Source organism: Phoenix dactylifera, unplaced genomic scaffold (assembly GCF_009389715.1).
Source record: "Phoenix dactylifera cultivar Barhee BC4 unplaced genomic scaffold, palm_55x_up_171113_PBpolish2nd_filt_p 000125F, whole genome shotgun sequence".
Classification (NCBI taxonomy): Eukaryota; Viridiplantae; Streptophyta; class Magnoliopsida; order Arecales; family Arecaceae; genus Phoenix; species Phoenix dactylifera.
The window spans coordinates 93,529-109,327 of record NW_024067690.1 but is presented as its reverse complement, the minus strand read 5'-3'; positions in this window follow the sequence as shown (position 1 = coordinate 109,327).

Sequence of the window (15,799 nt, the reverse complement as noted above, 5' to 3'; positions counted from 1 at the left end):
CGATCCCACTGCGGTCTTCATCCGGATCCAGCCGTTTCCCCCACGGATCATGCGCGATCCCAGCAGCACCTGAAGAAGGAAGCCGTGTCCCTCCCTTCCGCTTCAGCTCCCAGTGACCCTGTGATCCAGCAGTGATCCAAGCTCATCCCGTTATCCGTGAATCACCACCCCCAGCCACGGATCACCATCCAGATCAGCTCCCTCCGCCTCATCCGCGTGCGATCGCCTCCTCCCAGCATCCGGAGCCGCGTCCGAGCTCCGTGATCAACGTTCCCAGCTGTCTCCCGGAATCCCAGCGACCGCATTCTTCACACGGCTAAAATCCCAGCGCTCCGCAATCACCGTCGCTGCCAGCTCGCCCCCAACGCGTCTCCAAGAGCTATAAGAAGGAGGGAAGAAGGGAGAGAGGGGGGTGTGCTCGGTGGAGGCCAAGAGAGGAGAGGGCTCGGCTGGTCCAAGGGAGAAGAAGAAACAGAGTATTACTCTGTTCTTGGGAAGAAGAAGAAGATAAAAAAAATATATATTTTATAAGTCCACCGTGGGAGAGAGAGGGAGGAAAGAGAAGTGATTTTTTTCTTTGTTTCCTTTTCTTTATTTTATTTGCAAAATAAGAGGAGTATTAGGCCTCTAATCTCCACTTTTATTTGTAATCAATTTTCTTTTTATGAAATCAAGCAAAATTTCTTTCATGCAATCCCTGTTCTAGGTTCAAGTTAATTTCTTTTTTTTTTATGCAATCTTTTAATTCTTCTTTGATGCAATACAATAAATTTTCTTTGATGCAATTTATGTTCTAGGCTTTTGATCTTCTTAGCACTTGTCTTCATCCATTTTAATTTATGCAAAAAAAAATTTCCTTTGAATAGTTAAACATTTCATGCATTCATAAATACTCTTTGATTTCAAGTACTTGTCTTTTTATTATTTTTAAATAAAAAATTATTCTCTGGTAGACTAAAAAATCCATCAACATCCTCAAAAAAAAATTGTTTTTCTTTAATTAGTCAAAAATCGATTTCAAATCCGAGTGAACGTTCTAATTTTTATGCAACTCCAATCGCCTCCCTGTGGATCGACCTCTTACAACTGCTATTCTTCGAGTAGGAAAGGTAAGAGTAGAATTAAATTTAACTTTTGTTCGTCGGTTCTAACAAGGATCTGTCTAGCATATTTTTAGATAGACAGGAATCGGACGAACAAAATTTCGGCGCCGTTGCCGGGGAGGCAAATCGAGAAGCAAGAACGATCACGAAGATCAAATCAGATTTTGGATGCCCGGAGTGAACGCACTCCGGTAGTAAGTTTTTATTTTTATTAATTTTTCTTATTTTGATTATTTTCAGTTAGTAATTTCGTAGTTATTAAATTCTGAAATTTGAAATTCGAAATTAAAGTTTTCTTAAAAAAAGTAAAAAAAAATTTAAAAAAAAATTCAAAAAAATTCAAAAATTCAAAAATTTAAATTCAAAATTTGAATTCTGTGATTCAAAATTTGAAATGCAAAAAAAAAGGTTAAAAAAAATAATTAAATTAAAAAATTCAAAAAAAATATTATTTTTGCTAGTAATTGATAAGGTGCAATCCCTCGAGGTTATCATACCTTTATTGGGGCTCCTCACGGAGTAATCTCCAGAGCTTATTCAACGGGCATTCGGAGATTGACTGACGCATAAAGATTTTGTTTAGTTTACATTCAAGTTATTGCTAAAAAAAATTAAAAAAAATTAAAAAAAAAAAGTAAAAGTAAAAAAAAAAATGCTTGCTCATTCAATCAATACAACCTAATGACATTGCATAAACTTTAAAAAATCATTGATTATTTGCTGCATTTAGTATTAAACATTTGCATAAAAGAATTTAAGGGCAAAACCCATTAAAAAGATAAGGTCAGGAAGTCATTACTTGTCCTTAGCCCAAAAATCACCACCTTGCATACTTATCCTAAGCCAAATTAAATTAAAATCAAATTAGACGTTGGCCTTAGGGTTTTCGAGCTCAATTAGGCTCTTGGAAAGAAGCGGCTGAAAGCCACTCCAGTGAGAATTTAGTAATTGGTGATGTCTAGGAAAGTTTTACAACAGTAAGAACTGTTACGGGTATTGTGGTATCGGTGTATCCCTTCTGGCACCACCACACACCCCGGGACTTTCCTGGTCCCTGGTTACTGGATTGCTTAACTGGTAAGCTCAAGCTTAATCTGAAAGGGAGATTAGGAGCTGTCTAATCTAGGAGAGAATTTCAGAAATTTTTTTAACCTGATAAATCTCTGTGCAACTAGATTTAAGAAGCTACTAAACCTCACTTAATTCTAAGACTAATAGGGTCAAATTGTTGTGTGGTGTTGATTGTGGTCATCTGTGTCTAGCCCTTCTCTTCTCTTTTAGTATTTCGTTTAGGAGTCGAGTCTAATTAAGTTATTGATAATGTATGCATGGTAGAAGGTCATTAAGGGATAAATTAATCCCATTTGATCCTGAGATTGACAGAACTTTTCATCACAACTTGCGAACTGTAAACCAACCGTCGATCTCTACAATGGGTGAACATATTAGAACCCTAAATGAATTGTTTGCACCCGCATCCGCTAGTCCCCCTACTTGCATAGTATTACCAATCAATAATGCAGCCTAATTTGAAATTCGGGCTGCAACAATAAACATGTTACCTAAGTTTCATGGGTTCGAGAGTGAACAACCCTATATTCATCTAAACAAATTTTTGACAATCTGTCAAACGTTTAGAAATCAAAACATAGATGAAGAGGGTATTAAATTAAGGTTGTTTCCCATGACTTTAGAGGATCGTGCTGCTGCATGGCTGTATTCCCTTGCTTCAAATTCCATCACATCATGGGAACAACTATCTAAGAAGTTCATGGCTAAGTTCTATCCTATGGTAAAGACTGAAAAAATTAAGGATGCCATAAGAACTTTTAGAGAAAAATCTGAGGAGGAATTTTTCCAACTTTAGAAAAGATTCCATGACTTGTTGGTCAAATGCCCACACCATGGGCTTGATAAGGCTGATCTGGTCCACTTCTTTTATAAAGGACTACCTCCAGCACATAGAAACATGATTGAGTCCATGCACAAGGGTAGGTTCATGAACCAAACTCCGGATCAAGCCTATGAATTTCTTGTTGACTTAGCTGAAAATGCCCAAAATTGGAGTAGCTATGGTGAGGAAGTAATTAGAGATGAGTTTGGGTCTAGAAAACCAGGTAATTATGAAATGAAAGCAGACCCAGAACTCAAAAATATCATGTCCAATCTGGTGGCTGGAATGAACAACTTGAGTAAAAAGTTTGATGCTTTCACTGTTTCCACTAGTTCGAGTTCATACAAAGAGTCAAATCCCGTCATGAAAGTGGATCACGAGTCATATAGTTTGTGTGTTTTGTGTAACAGTCCTGAGCATCTAGTGGAGTGCTGCCCTAGTCTGCCTAACATAAAGGCCGAGCAAGCAAATGCTCTAAATTCATATAGTGCCTTTAAGAAGCCCACTCCCAACTCGTTCAGCCCAGTTTACCACCCTGATAATAGGTTCCACCCAAATTTCTCATACAAGCAAAATGAACCTATTCAGCATCAAGGTGGTCCACCAGGTTTTCAGAACAACTTCCCCAGGATAGGTCCACCACAAATGAACCAACCTTTGGTTCCATCTGTACCGCCTTATAATGCCCCTATCCCACAGCAACCTTCACAATTAGAAACCATGATGGTTAATATGATGAAACAACAACAAGATTTTATCAAGCAACAACAACAGACCAATACAGCCCAAGCCCAGACTAACCAATTCCATGCGCAAGCAATTGCAAAACTTGAGGTTAGTCTGAGCCAAATAGCTAACTCTCTAGGGGATAGGAAGAAAGGTGAACTACCTAGTCAACCAGTGCCTAACCCTAGTAGACAACAAAATCAAGGTCAGATAGGTCAGTATCAAATCAATTCTAATGGAAATCCGACCTATGAAGTTCAGGCAATTACCACTTTAAGGTCTGGCAAGCAAGTGGACAATAAAGTCCAACTTCCTAAAAATGAAAAAGAAAATAAATCTGAATCCGATAAGAACCCTATTCAGAAGAGGGGTCAAGAACAGGACAAACCGGAAAAAAGGGAAGAACCTATAGAAACATACAAACCCAAGGTTCCCTTTCCCAGTAGACTTCAGGACTCCAAGAAACAATCTAACTTTGATAAAATCATGGAAGTCTTTAAAACTGTTCAAATAAATATACCTTTTCTCGATGCCATAAGACAAATTCCCTCCTATACAAAATTCTTGAAAGACCTCACCACGGTCAAAAGAAAAACAAGTATTCCTAGGCAAGCTGTTATGGCTGCACAAGCCTCATCTCTCATTCAACAACAGATTGCCCCGAAATTCAAAGACCCTGGTTGCCCAACTGTTGAAATAAAAATAGGAGAGACGATCATCCAAAGAGCTCTATTAGATTTAGGAGCCAGTGTAAACCTACTTCCCTACTATGTGTACCAAAAATTAGGTTTGGGGGAATTAAAGCCTACAAATATTACCCTTTCCTTAGCAGATAGGACAGTGAAGTACCCCAAGGGGATTGTAGAGGATGTAATAGTAAAAGTAAATGAGTTTTACTATCCTGTGGACTTCGTTATCCTTGAGACTGAACCTGCAATACATCCAGACAGTCACACACCTATAATTTTAGGTAGACCTTTCTTAGCCACAGCAAATGCTGTGATCAACTGTCGAAATGGGATGCTGAAGTTATCTTTTGGCAACATGAAAGTCGAGCTTAATGTCTTCAACATAAGTAAACAACCACCAGACGACAAAGAAATCAATGAAGTTGACATGATTGAAAGTCTGGTTCAGGAGACTTTCTTACAAACTTATAATAAGGACCCTTTAGAAGCTTACCTTGCCCATTCCGAGGAAGGGATCAAGCATGCGCCTCTTAGTTCTGTTCCCCTTATGAGCATAGATCGTCATCAGCCGACTGTTCTTCATCGGACTTTTCCAAAACCATTCTTAGATAATGGTTGAAAAAAAAGGAGATTTACATTTTGTCTGGCTGAAGACATAAAACTTAGCGCTCTTTGGGAGGCAACCCAACATGTAAGTTTCTTTTATTAAAAAAAAAAATCATCAATAAATTACTAACATGCAGGTTTGGGGGATTTTGCCCCAACTTTCAATTAACCCACCCATATCAGGTACTTCTCCTCTGTCCTCTTACTGCTTTAAATTTTCTTTAACATTGAGGACAATGTTAGATTTAGGTTTGGGGGTATTTTTACGCATTTGAAATTTTATATATACATATAAAAAAAAGTTTTTAGTTAAAATTTTTGAAAAAAAAAAACAACACACAAGGTATATAAAATCTAAGAGCCCAATGACTAGTTGGAAGTAGTGCAAAGTGAGTTCTTTTTATTAAGTTCCTTTTAGTGAGTTGTAAGCTAATTAGTGCTTTGAATTTCACAACACATCTGGCCTGCATTTTCTAAGGTATAGGTTCGACATTGTGTTGAGAATATGGTAGCAACCTCGAATCCTGATGAACCATCTCTTTCTGATCCAAAAAAAAAAACAAAAAAACAAAAAATAGTGGATTTAGTCAGGTACATCGAAAAGGGCTACCTATTGTCAAAGGTCAGCAGGCTTGTGATGAGGAACCCGAGCATAGGTCCGTAGGGGAGTCTTGATGCCCGACACCTCATGCCAACTGGTGTGAGAATTGTCGACTAATTGCTCGCTACATGGAGGAATCATCACAGGAGTAAAAGTGCACAATATATACATTATCACTTCTCTTTAATGCAAAAAAAAAATGATGAAAAAAAAAGTATATTGACCTTAAGAAAGACAATAGTGTAAAAGCCGTCGTTGTAAAAATTCGAGTAGACTGGAATATTACAGATAAAGCCCGTGAGGTATTAAAGTAAACATCCACAGCTCTCGAAATCCTGCAGAAAAGATGATTTTGAATCAGCAAATAGGTCTTGTCCGACCAATTCTTGGAAACTACTAATATTAGCGATATTTTGGAGATCCAAAATCTTAGCTTGTGCATGGTCCAAACTTCACTGAGCACTCAAGTATAAATAAGTCTTACAACTTCCTAACGGAAAACTTAATAACTTCAACTTAAATTGCATACTAACCTAGAAATTGGGCTACTTAGTAATTAAAAACCTTGTGTGCTTTTGAAATTCTTATCAGTTATGTACTTGAAATTAGACTTTCATTTCACAAACCAAATTTTATTTTGGGATTGAAGTTTGTGGGTAACTTCACTGCAAACCCTCACGAGACAACACTCGTCCACTAGGGTAACCTAGGGGTTTAAAGGCTTGTTGCACGTGCTAAGTGCAATCGTAATGCTCTACGAAAGTGAGTATTTATCTTAGTATATTTATATAATAAATAACACTTTTGCACTCTTATTTTATTTTATCATTTTCGCACTAAATTGCTAAAGACTAGCAATAAGCTAGTTGGGGGGTGTGATGAGAGCACAAAAGTGCAATCGTCATACCATTTTAATTAGTATTATAGTTAATATTTAATGATAAAATTAATTAATTAATGTTGTATTTGTGTTTGAGTGCAAGGAATCCAAGAGGCCCAATAACATTGGGTTTGAGCCCAATGCCCGGTAGCCCGAGCTCAACAAATTCCCCAGCTGCCATGCATGCATGAAATCCCGGCCGTCCACGCCATCAACGCAATCAAACCAAGCATCCCACTTCCCAAACCTGTTTCATCAGGTTCATCTCCATACGTTGAGAACACATCCAACCATCAACAGCCACCGTGCCAGGCCGTCCATCTTCCAGAACAAATCCCAGCCCGTGCGGAAACAGGGGAGAAGAGAGGATCACGCGTCCGTTTCTCCTCCAGCCGCATCCAAACCATGATCTTCAGCCAATCCTTCCCGTGATCCCAGTCTCCACTGCGGCCGTGGTTGGCTCCTCCCAGCAATCCCGCGTCCGTGAAAGAAGCCCCAGCATCCTTCCTTTTCCGCGTGCAATCCCGGACGATTCGCCTCCCAACAAGGAAGATCTCAGCAGCCCAGCTTCCTTCACAGCCGTGGCATCTGTCCCAGCTTCCTCCCATCGATCCCACTGCGGTCTTCATCCGGATCCAGCCGTTTCCCCCACGGATCATGCGCGATCCCAGCAGCACCCGAAGAAGGAAGCCGTGTCCCTCCCTTCCGCTTCAGCTCCCAGCGACCCTGTGATCCAGCCGTGATCCAAGCTCATCCCGTTATCCGTGAATCACCACCCCCAGCCACGGATCACCATGCAGATCAGCTCCCTCCGCCTCATCCGCGTGTGATCGCCTCCTCCCAGCATCCGGAGCCGCGTCCGAGCTCCGTGATCAACGTTCCCAGCTGTCTCCCGGAATCCCAGCGACCGCATTCTTCACACGGCTAAAATCCCAGCGCTCCGCAATCACCGTCGCTGCCAGCTCGCCCCCAACGCGTCTCCAAGAGCTATAAGAAGGAGGGAAGAAGGGAGAGAGGGGGGTGTGCTCGGTGGAGGCCAAGAGAGGAGAGGGCTCGGCTGGTCCAAGGGAGAAGAAGAAACAGAGTATTACTCTGTTCTTGGGAAGAAGAAGAAGATAAAAAAAATATATATTTTATAAGTCCACCGTGGGGGAGAGAGAGGGAGGAAAGAGCAGTGATTTTTTTCTTTGTTTCCTTTTCTTTATTTTATTTGCAAAATAAGAGGAGTATTAGGCCTCTAATCTCCACTTTTATTTGTAATCAATTTTCTTTTTATGAAATCAAGCAAAATTTCTTTCATGCAATCCCTGTTCTAGGTTCAAGTTAATTTCTTTTTTTTTTTATGCAATCTTTTAATTCTTCTTTGATGCAATACAATAAATTTTCTTTGATGCAATTTATGTTCTAGGCTTTTGATCTTCTTAGCATTTGTCTTCATCCATTTTAATTTATGCAAAAAAAAAATTTCCTTTGAATAGTTAAACATTTCATGGATTCATAAATACTTTTTGATTTCAAGTACTTGTCTTTTTATTATTTTTAAATAAAAAAATTATTCTCCGGTAGACTAGAGAATCCATCAACATCCTCAAAAAAAAATTGTTTTTCTTTAATTAGTCAAAAATCGATTTCAAATCCGAGTGAACGTTCTAATTTTTATGCAACTCCAATCGCCTCCCTGTGGATCGACCTCTTACAACCGCTATTCTTCGAGTAGGAAAGGTAAGAGTAGAATTAAATTTAACTTTTGTTCGTCGGTTCTAACAACGATCTGTCTAGCATATTTTTAGGTAGATAGGAATCGGACGAACACTCCCCATCATGGATAGGGAGGATGCCCTCCATCCCTCCAGCCTACTCTGGACCCGCTGCACCAGGCCCGAGCACTCTGCCATCCGTAGCCTCCGACCAGTGATAGAGACTCTTAGGTAAGTCAACGTCCCCTCCTGCTCCGGTATCTGCAATATCTCTCGAATCTCCTGTCTGACTCCGATCTCCGTGCTGGGGCTGAAAGATATAGTTGACTTTGATCTTCGTGTTGGGGTTGAAAGATATTGCTGACTCTGATCTCGGTGTTTGATTGACAGGAAAAAAAAGAAACAAATTTGAACCAGAAAAAGACAACAAAGAGGGGCAATAATTGGGAGTTGAGGTGTTCGGTGTCGGGGAAGAAAGCCACAAAACAAAGCAAAAGACGTGTTTGGTGTGACTTAACACCTATCATGAATTCACTAGCTAGACTAACGATGTTACATGTCTGGGGTTGAAAATTCGGATCCTATATTTGATTTTTGTCCACATGTTCTGATTATAAATCCTTTCTCCATCCGAACGAGGGCGCAAACAAATATTGAATTCGATCGTAGAGGGAAAAAGAAAAATATGTGTCCTTTGAGCAATAATACCTAGCAACCATCCAAATTTAAGATGTCTAGCAGCTTTGATTATTGAATATATGATAAACTAGAAATAGCTCAAGATCGAAATCGTTCACATCGAGATTTTTTCTATAATACTTCTTTATAATTTTTTATAAAAAAATAGAGATATTTGAGCCATCCAATACATTAGAATGGAGTTTTTTTTGGCATGAATACCCTTCTAAATATCGAATTTTTCGTGAGTACCTTCTCAATATTGATATTTGCATGTATACCTTCGTAAAATACTAGTTTTACTATTCTACCCTTTTTTATCTATATTTTTGCATATATACCCACGTCATCTAATACTGTTAAAAAATTAACGGTTTCAAATTAAAATAACTAGAATATCCTTAATGGGTAGGTGTACAAAAGAAAATATTTATAAAGTTATCGCGATGAAGAACAAAAAAATAACTTCAAATTTTTTTTTATTTTAATTACAATAAATATGGTTTTTATTAATGGTGTTAGAAGAACCGTTACATTAGAGATATTTGTGTAAAAAATAGTATTTTATAAGGATACAGAAATAAATATAAATTTTAAGAGAATATTCACGCAAATTTAAATTTTTAGAAGCATATTCATACAAAAAAAAATATTAGAATATTAATGGTATTTTCTTCTTAATAGGCTTGAAACAGGTTGCCGGCTTCCCTAAATTTTATTTTTTTTGAAAAAAATAATATTTATTTATTTTCTGTTCTGACTTGGCTGAACCAAGTCAAAGGAAAGCTGACTCAACGTTCCCAGCCTGCCTTTTTATTTTTTTTCTTTAGAAAAAAAATTGATATTTTTTCTGAAACCCTATTCTTCCCGGATGTATAGGCGGCGGGCGGCGGCGGCGGCGGCGGCAGGCCTGAGAGGGATTGGCACTGGCAAGGGAGAAGGCGGCAGAGGATGAGGCAGGCAAGAGGAGGGTCTTTTCGGAGAAGAAGATGGAGTGGAGGTGGGTGAGGCCGTGAGGGTGCGGGTGGAGCGGGGAGAGGATGGTGCTGAAAATCCTAATGTCGTCCTTCATTCACCAGCTCCTCGAGAGCTCACCGATGAGTGGAATCACCAAACGAAAAGCTAAGGTCAAGCCTAGCAAGGCCTTGAAGCGCTCCACCATCGGCAAGAAGAAGCCTGCTGATGGCGGCCCCTCTGCTTCCAGCGTCCGTGGGCATGCCTGTAACAAGGCCATTGAGCGCCTCAACCGCATGGTCCACTCTTGCCTCAATGCCCCAACCCTGCTCTGCCACCTCACCTCCAGGGAGCGCGCCCTTGAGGTTGAGCACTGATGAGAGCACAAAAGTGCCAATTTTAAATACTATTCGATCATTTCGAATTTTTTATTTCATTAATAAATTAATTTTTTTCAAAATATCATATTCATCTTGACATTCATGAATTGTGACCATATCAAAGTGCCACCACATAACCCCCAATAGCTGAATATCAAAGTGTCAATATATAACCCCCACTGGAAAAAACATATATAACAATAAAATACTATGCATCAAGTTTATAAATTAAAAATAATTTAATTCAGAAAATATTTATAATATACTGATAAATCTAGAAAAAGAGTTGCATTACTTATCTTACGAATGCAATTCTACTAATAGGTCCAATTTATTTTGGAAATTCTTCTTAGAACGTAAGACTCTAGCGAGCGCTCAACTAAAATCTTTGGTGAGCACCGTGAGCCAAGACCATTGAAAGTCAAGAGGAGAAGGAGAAGGAGAAGAAACCAGCGGTGATGATCGGCAAAATCTATCAGAGATGAGGTGAAACGGGCGTGGGGGTGTTAAATAGCCGATGGAGGCTAAGTTTTCTAGCTCTCATCGAAAATCAGAATAAAAGAGGAGTTCATCTCTTGCTCTAAGTCGAATAGGGCTTTGCCCTTTTTTTTCATCTCCTATAACTCTTACATCTTGGGTGGTTAAGTGAACCTGTTGCCCAAGGTGACAACCCAAAAGGGGGGGTGAATTGGGTTTTCTAAAAATTATGTTCCCTAATTTTTACTTTGAATTGAATGCAGCGGAATGATAAGATATTATTTTCTTAAGCTCTAGGCAATTATAAGTAAAGCAGTGGAAAATTAAGCTAGAGCAATTATACTATGGCTTTAGGGTGCAATTGATCTAAAATTAACTTATAGTTGTATGATCAATTTTAATCTATGTGTATGGTAAGAATGGAGTGAAAGCTAAGCAAATTCTAAACAATCACTTATAACTCTATAGAAAACAAAGCTAGAGATATTACACAATCAAGTATGAATGTAAGGCATGAAATACAAGAGATAAGGCATCACAAACACAAAGATGTATAGTGATTTGGTACACCCCAGCACCTACATCCACTCCCCAAGACCTCTTGGAAATTTCACTATAATCCCTTAGATTACAGCCAGTTGTTTTACAAGCTCACAACCCAACTTGTTGTTTTGCGAGATCACAACGAACTCGGTCGGTTTTCACAGGCTCACCGACTAGAACCAACTGATTGTTTTTCCGGGTTCACAATCAAATCCAGTTGGTTTTTCCAAAGGCTCACTAACCACAACCTTACAACGATTGTTTTCTGGATTCACAATCAACCCAGTTGGTTTTTCCAAAGGCTCACCAACCACAACCTTACTACGTTGGTTTTTCCTTTGGCTCACCAACAAACCTTAACCCCTTGATTCAATCCCTTGATTGAATCAAGTTACAAGATATTAGAACAAGAGTTTAAATCAAATACAAGCTTCTCAAATAAGCAAATATAGCAAATATAAACAAGTAAAGTAAAGAGAAGAAGCCCTCAAACAAATTTGTAGATGAAGGAACTCGGCTTCTTCTTTACTTGACCCTCTTCTGATTTTGCACGAAGTAGAGGATCACCGAGGCAGCACACAGTTGGAGAGGAAGCTTTGGGATTCACTTGGATGCTCTTCTTCTCTCTCTTTTACTTTGAATGGCCCTTTTGTGCTTTTGGGAGATTTCTCTTGTAATCTCTTTGAAATCTCTTCCCTAAATGTTCTCTCCTACTTCCATAACTTGTTCCCTAGCTCTCCTCTTGATTTTATAGCTTTAGAGGGAGTGGAAACAAAAATCTAGCCGTTAGAGACAAAAATAGAGCCGTTGGAGTTGAGAAAAAACTAGCCGTTATGCCTCCCAGCGTGTTAGAGTCGACTCGGTTAAAGTAGGAGTCGACTCGAGCACTGTAGCACTGAAAATCAACTTTCTGTTTTTTGTCTGTTTGTAGTCCTGGAGTCGACCTGCAGTCTCGGAGTCGATCTCGGAGTCGACTCGAGCACTGTAGCACTGAAAATCAACTCTCTGTTTTTTTGTCTGTTCTCAGTCGGAGTCGATTCGTAAAGTTCCGGAGTCGACTCGAGCACTGTTCCTTGAAACTCCAGAGTGCCAGAGTCGACTCTGAACTTCCAGGAGTCGACTCGAGGACTATTCTTTTGAATCTTTCTTTGAATTTGCTCCTCCAACTTGAATCCTTTGAACTTGAAACTTGAGCCAATGAAGTGTAGCTTTCTTCCAACTCTTCTTGAGAGCTTTTGAGGCCTTCTTGTGTTTATCCAACTTGCAGTGTTCCTTGCAAAACAAATTATCTTTCTTCTTGCAACACACACATTAGTATTTATACTTCAAGGTTTTGTGATCATCAAAATCAATCTTTGGGTCATCAGTCTCCCCCTTTTTGATGATGACAAAACTTGGAGTATATGCAATATAAAATATATTGTGTTCTAGAAGTAATGCATAGCTAAGTTGCATGAAGTAGAAAATATATATCTTTAAAATATACTTCATGATAATGCTTTAGATTTAATCAACTTAACATAATCAACACATAAAGTATTATGAGCATATACTCGGATATTTCTCCTCCTTCTTGACAACATCAAAAAGGTTGCAAGATAGTGTAACATAAAGCACAAAGATAATAATACTCAATTATGTCTTTTCCTTATTGTACTCTGATTTTCAGTTAATACATGTCAAATTATTGCAAGAATATGAATCATATAACTCAAGGCAATAATGTTAGAATAAGACTAATGAGCATAGATCAGAGCCAATTAAGATAATTTCAGAGCAGAACACATCGAATGTGATTCCAAAGATAGTTTTCAAATCAAGTGTAGGTGGAATCTTTCTTAAGTTAATTTAAGAAGTACCACGAATGATATTCAAAGAAAGCACGAATGAAAATCTAACCTCTCTTCAATAATAAGTATGAAAGCTTGTTCATTCAAGATCTTTTGTCCAATATATTAAGTATCTTAGCAACATGAGAGCAATTTAACTAATTTTCAGAGTATAAGAGCAATATATTAAGTATGATTGCAAAGTTCTTTTATGATGTAAAAATATTGTGGCATAAATACCAAAACATGAATTCATGTAATTTATGATATATCTTAGAGCATACATAAAATTCAAAGCTTTGAAGGTTCTTTTAAAGCTCTTTTAAAGACTTTATTCCTTTAAAAAAAATATTTTGGTACATATAATAATGAATTGGCACAAAATTGAAGTTCTAAAGAACAAGCCAATAAGAATTCATTAGTGAATTCCAAAAATAGGTTTTCTAAGAGATACTCAAGAAAATTCAACACATTATTCTCCCCCTTTTTCATTAAATTAGAGGCTCTTAAGATCAACTATTTGAATTGCAATTTGGTTCATGATTGATGCATAAGATATACTAACCAAATAACAAGCCTCAAGGTGTATCGTAAAGATTTTCAGATTAAATTTCAGATGATACATATTGGAGAGTATTAGGATCACTTTTCATTTAGTATTCTTTCTCTCTCCTTTAGTTATGGATTTATGCGAGTAAGTTCCATATGATCTTTCCTTCTGAAATTTTCTTTCTCCCCCTTAATTGATCGTTCCATTTAAGAGTTTAGAATTTGAAGATAACGTTCAATAAAATTGTCAATCTCGAAAATATATTTTTCTATAAGTTTTAGCATATTTTCATAAGACTCAAGGTTTGAGATAAGACAACCTTTATAGAACTCAACTCAAGGCAAGCAATGGCAACACAAAGAGGTTTATCAAAATCAATTCATAAAACATTCAAGAAATGCATCAAGTGAAGGTGGCTTTTGAATAAGATGTAAAATCTTGATATGTCTAAGCTCCCCCTCAAAAGATGCATTCTTCTTTAATCATTCTTTTTTTTTGTTGAATTTCAGATTTGAATGATAAGCGTAAATAAAAACAGAAATTCTATGATATCAAGAATGTAGAGTGATCTAGATTTATTCAAAATTTATAGCAATCACTCTTTTTAATCCTTCAAGAACAAGTTATGCTTTCTCTTAATCTTTGAGAAGATGTATAGAAATATTAATCAGAAAATGATTCATTTGAAGCTCAATTTCTTTCAAAAGCATTTACATTTTCTTTCTTTTAAGAATCATTTGAGTGAGCTGAAATATTTCTAGCTTTAAGATCATTCACTCCTTTTTTTTTAATATATATATATATTTTGATGGAAGTCTTTAATAATGTAGGGAGAGAAAAAAACATATACATGATCATTGAGGTATATATTTATAGAACTCAATTTCTTTATCATAGTTTTTCAGCAATGTATACATGAATCACAATAAATCTTTTTAATATCAAAATAAAATCATATATTTAAGAATATTTGTTTGCAATCAAGATCATTGAAAAATACATCACTTAAACCAATTTTAGTACACTTTAAAGATAAGAAATGATATGTTTCGGATGCGTATCGGAGCAATCAACTAAGGCATCAAAATTAATTCTGTTTTTCTTAAGTTAAGATTTTTATTTAGGAATCATATTGAGTTATTCTTCTGAATATTGCGATCATTAAAACATATAACTAAAGTTACAAAAATGTAACGATATAAGCATTTTTAAATTAAGTTTAAGCTTTTATACAAAATCGGATTCTGAACTTCATAAAGATTCTCAAGGAAGCTTTCAAGGTTGTAATTTGAGATATGTATCTTCCACATTGTAGCTTATCTTAAATCATTACGATTGAAAATACATATTTCAAACATATTAGAGCATATTCAGAATCTTTGTATTTAATGTTGAGTTTTGGTACGAATTAGAACATTATATACCAAAGTTAGGCAAGTTGAAGGATAAAACAAAATCAATTCATTTTGCCTAAATAGAGATATCCTTCTCTTTTCCTTTTTACAAATATATTCAACTTTCAGATTTTAAAGATGATTGTGAACGACAAATCTGAAATTTCTTTTCAATAATACCCAAAAAAAAAAATTTATGTAGTATTTCAAACATTCAATCAAATTATCCAAGCATGAAGCATTACAAAATATTGAGAACCCATAATTCAAAACATCATGCCACATGCAAAATATATTATGTGTTAAGTCATGCATTAAAATATTAAGAGTAAGCATGTCAAGGATCAAAATCAATTCTTTTCAAATAAACTCCCCCTATTTAAATATAATCTTGCACTGATTTCATCCTTAAGGTGTGTTTCCAAGTGACTAAAACTTGACTTGATTCTTCTTATATACTTTCATTTACTTTGTCATTCATTTCCTCTTTTTTTGAATTTCTTTTCTTAACCGATTAACGAACATTTTGATATTGTTTTTCGTTTTTACTTTTTTATCCTCTATACTCTATTTGCTCTCTATCCGGTGGAGTTGGAAGGGGCACGAGGTACTACCACTAGCCTCCCTCTTGTGTCGTCCCTAATATACCCTACACCGAATAGTTGGGTCAAATAGTACCGGGTACTACCACTAGCCTCTCCATTGGCACCATCCCTATGATGAGCAATATAGAAAGGTTAAAAAAATTTACTTCAAACTCCTCCTGTTTAAATGTAATTGATTACGTATTTTATCTCT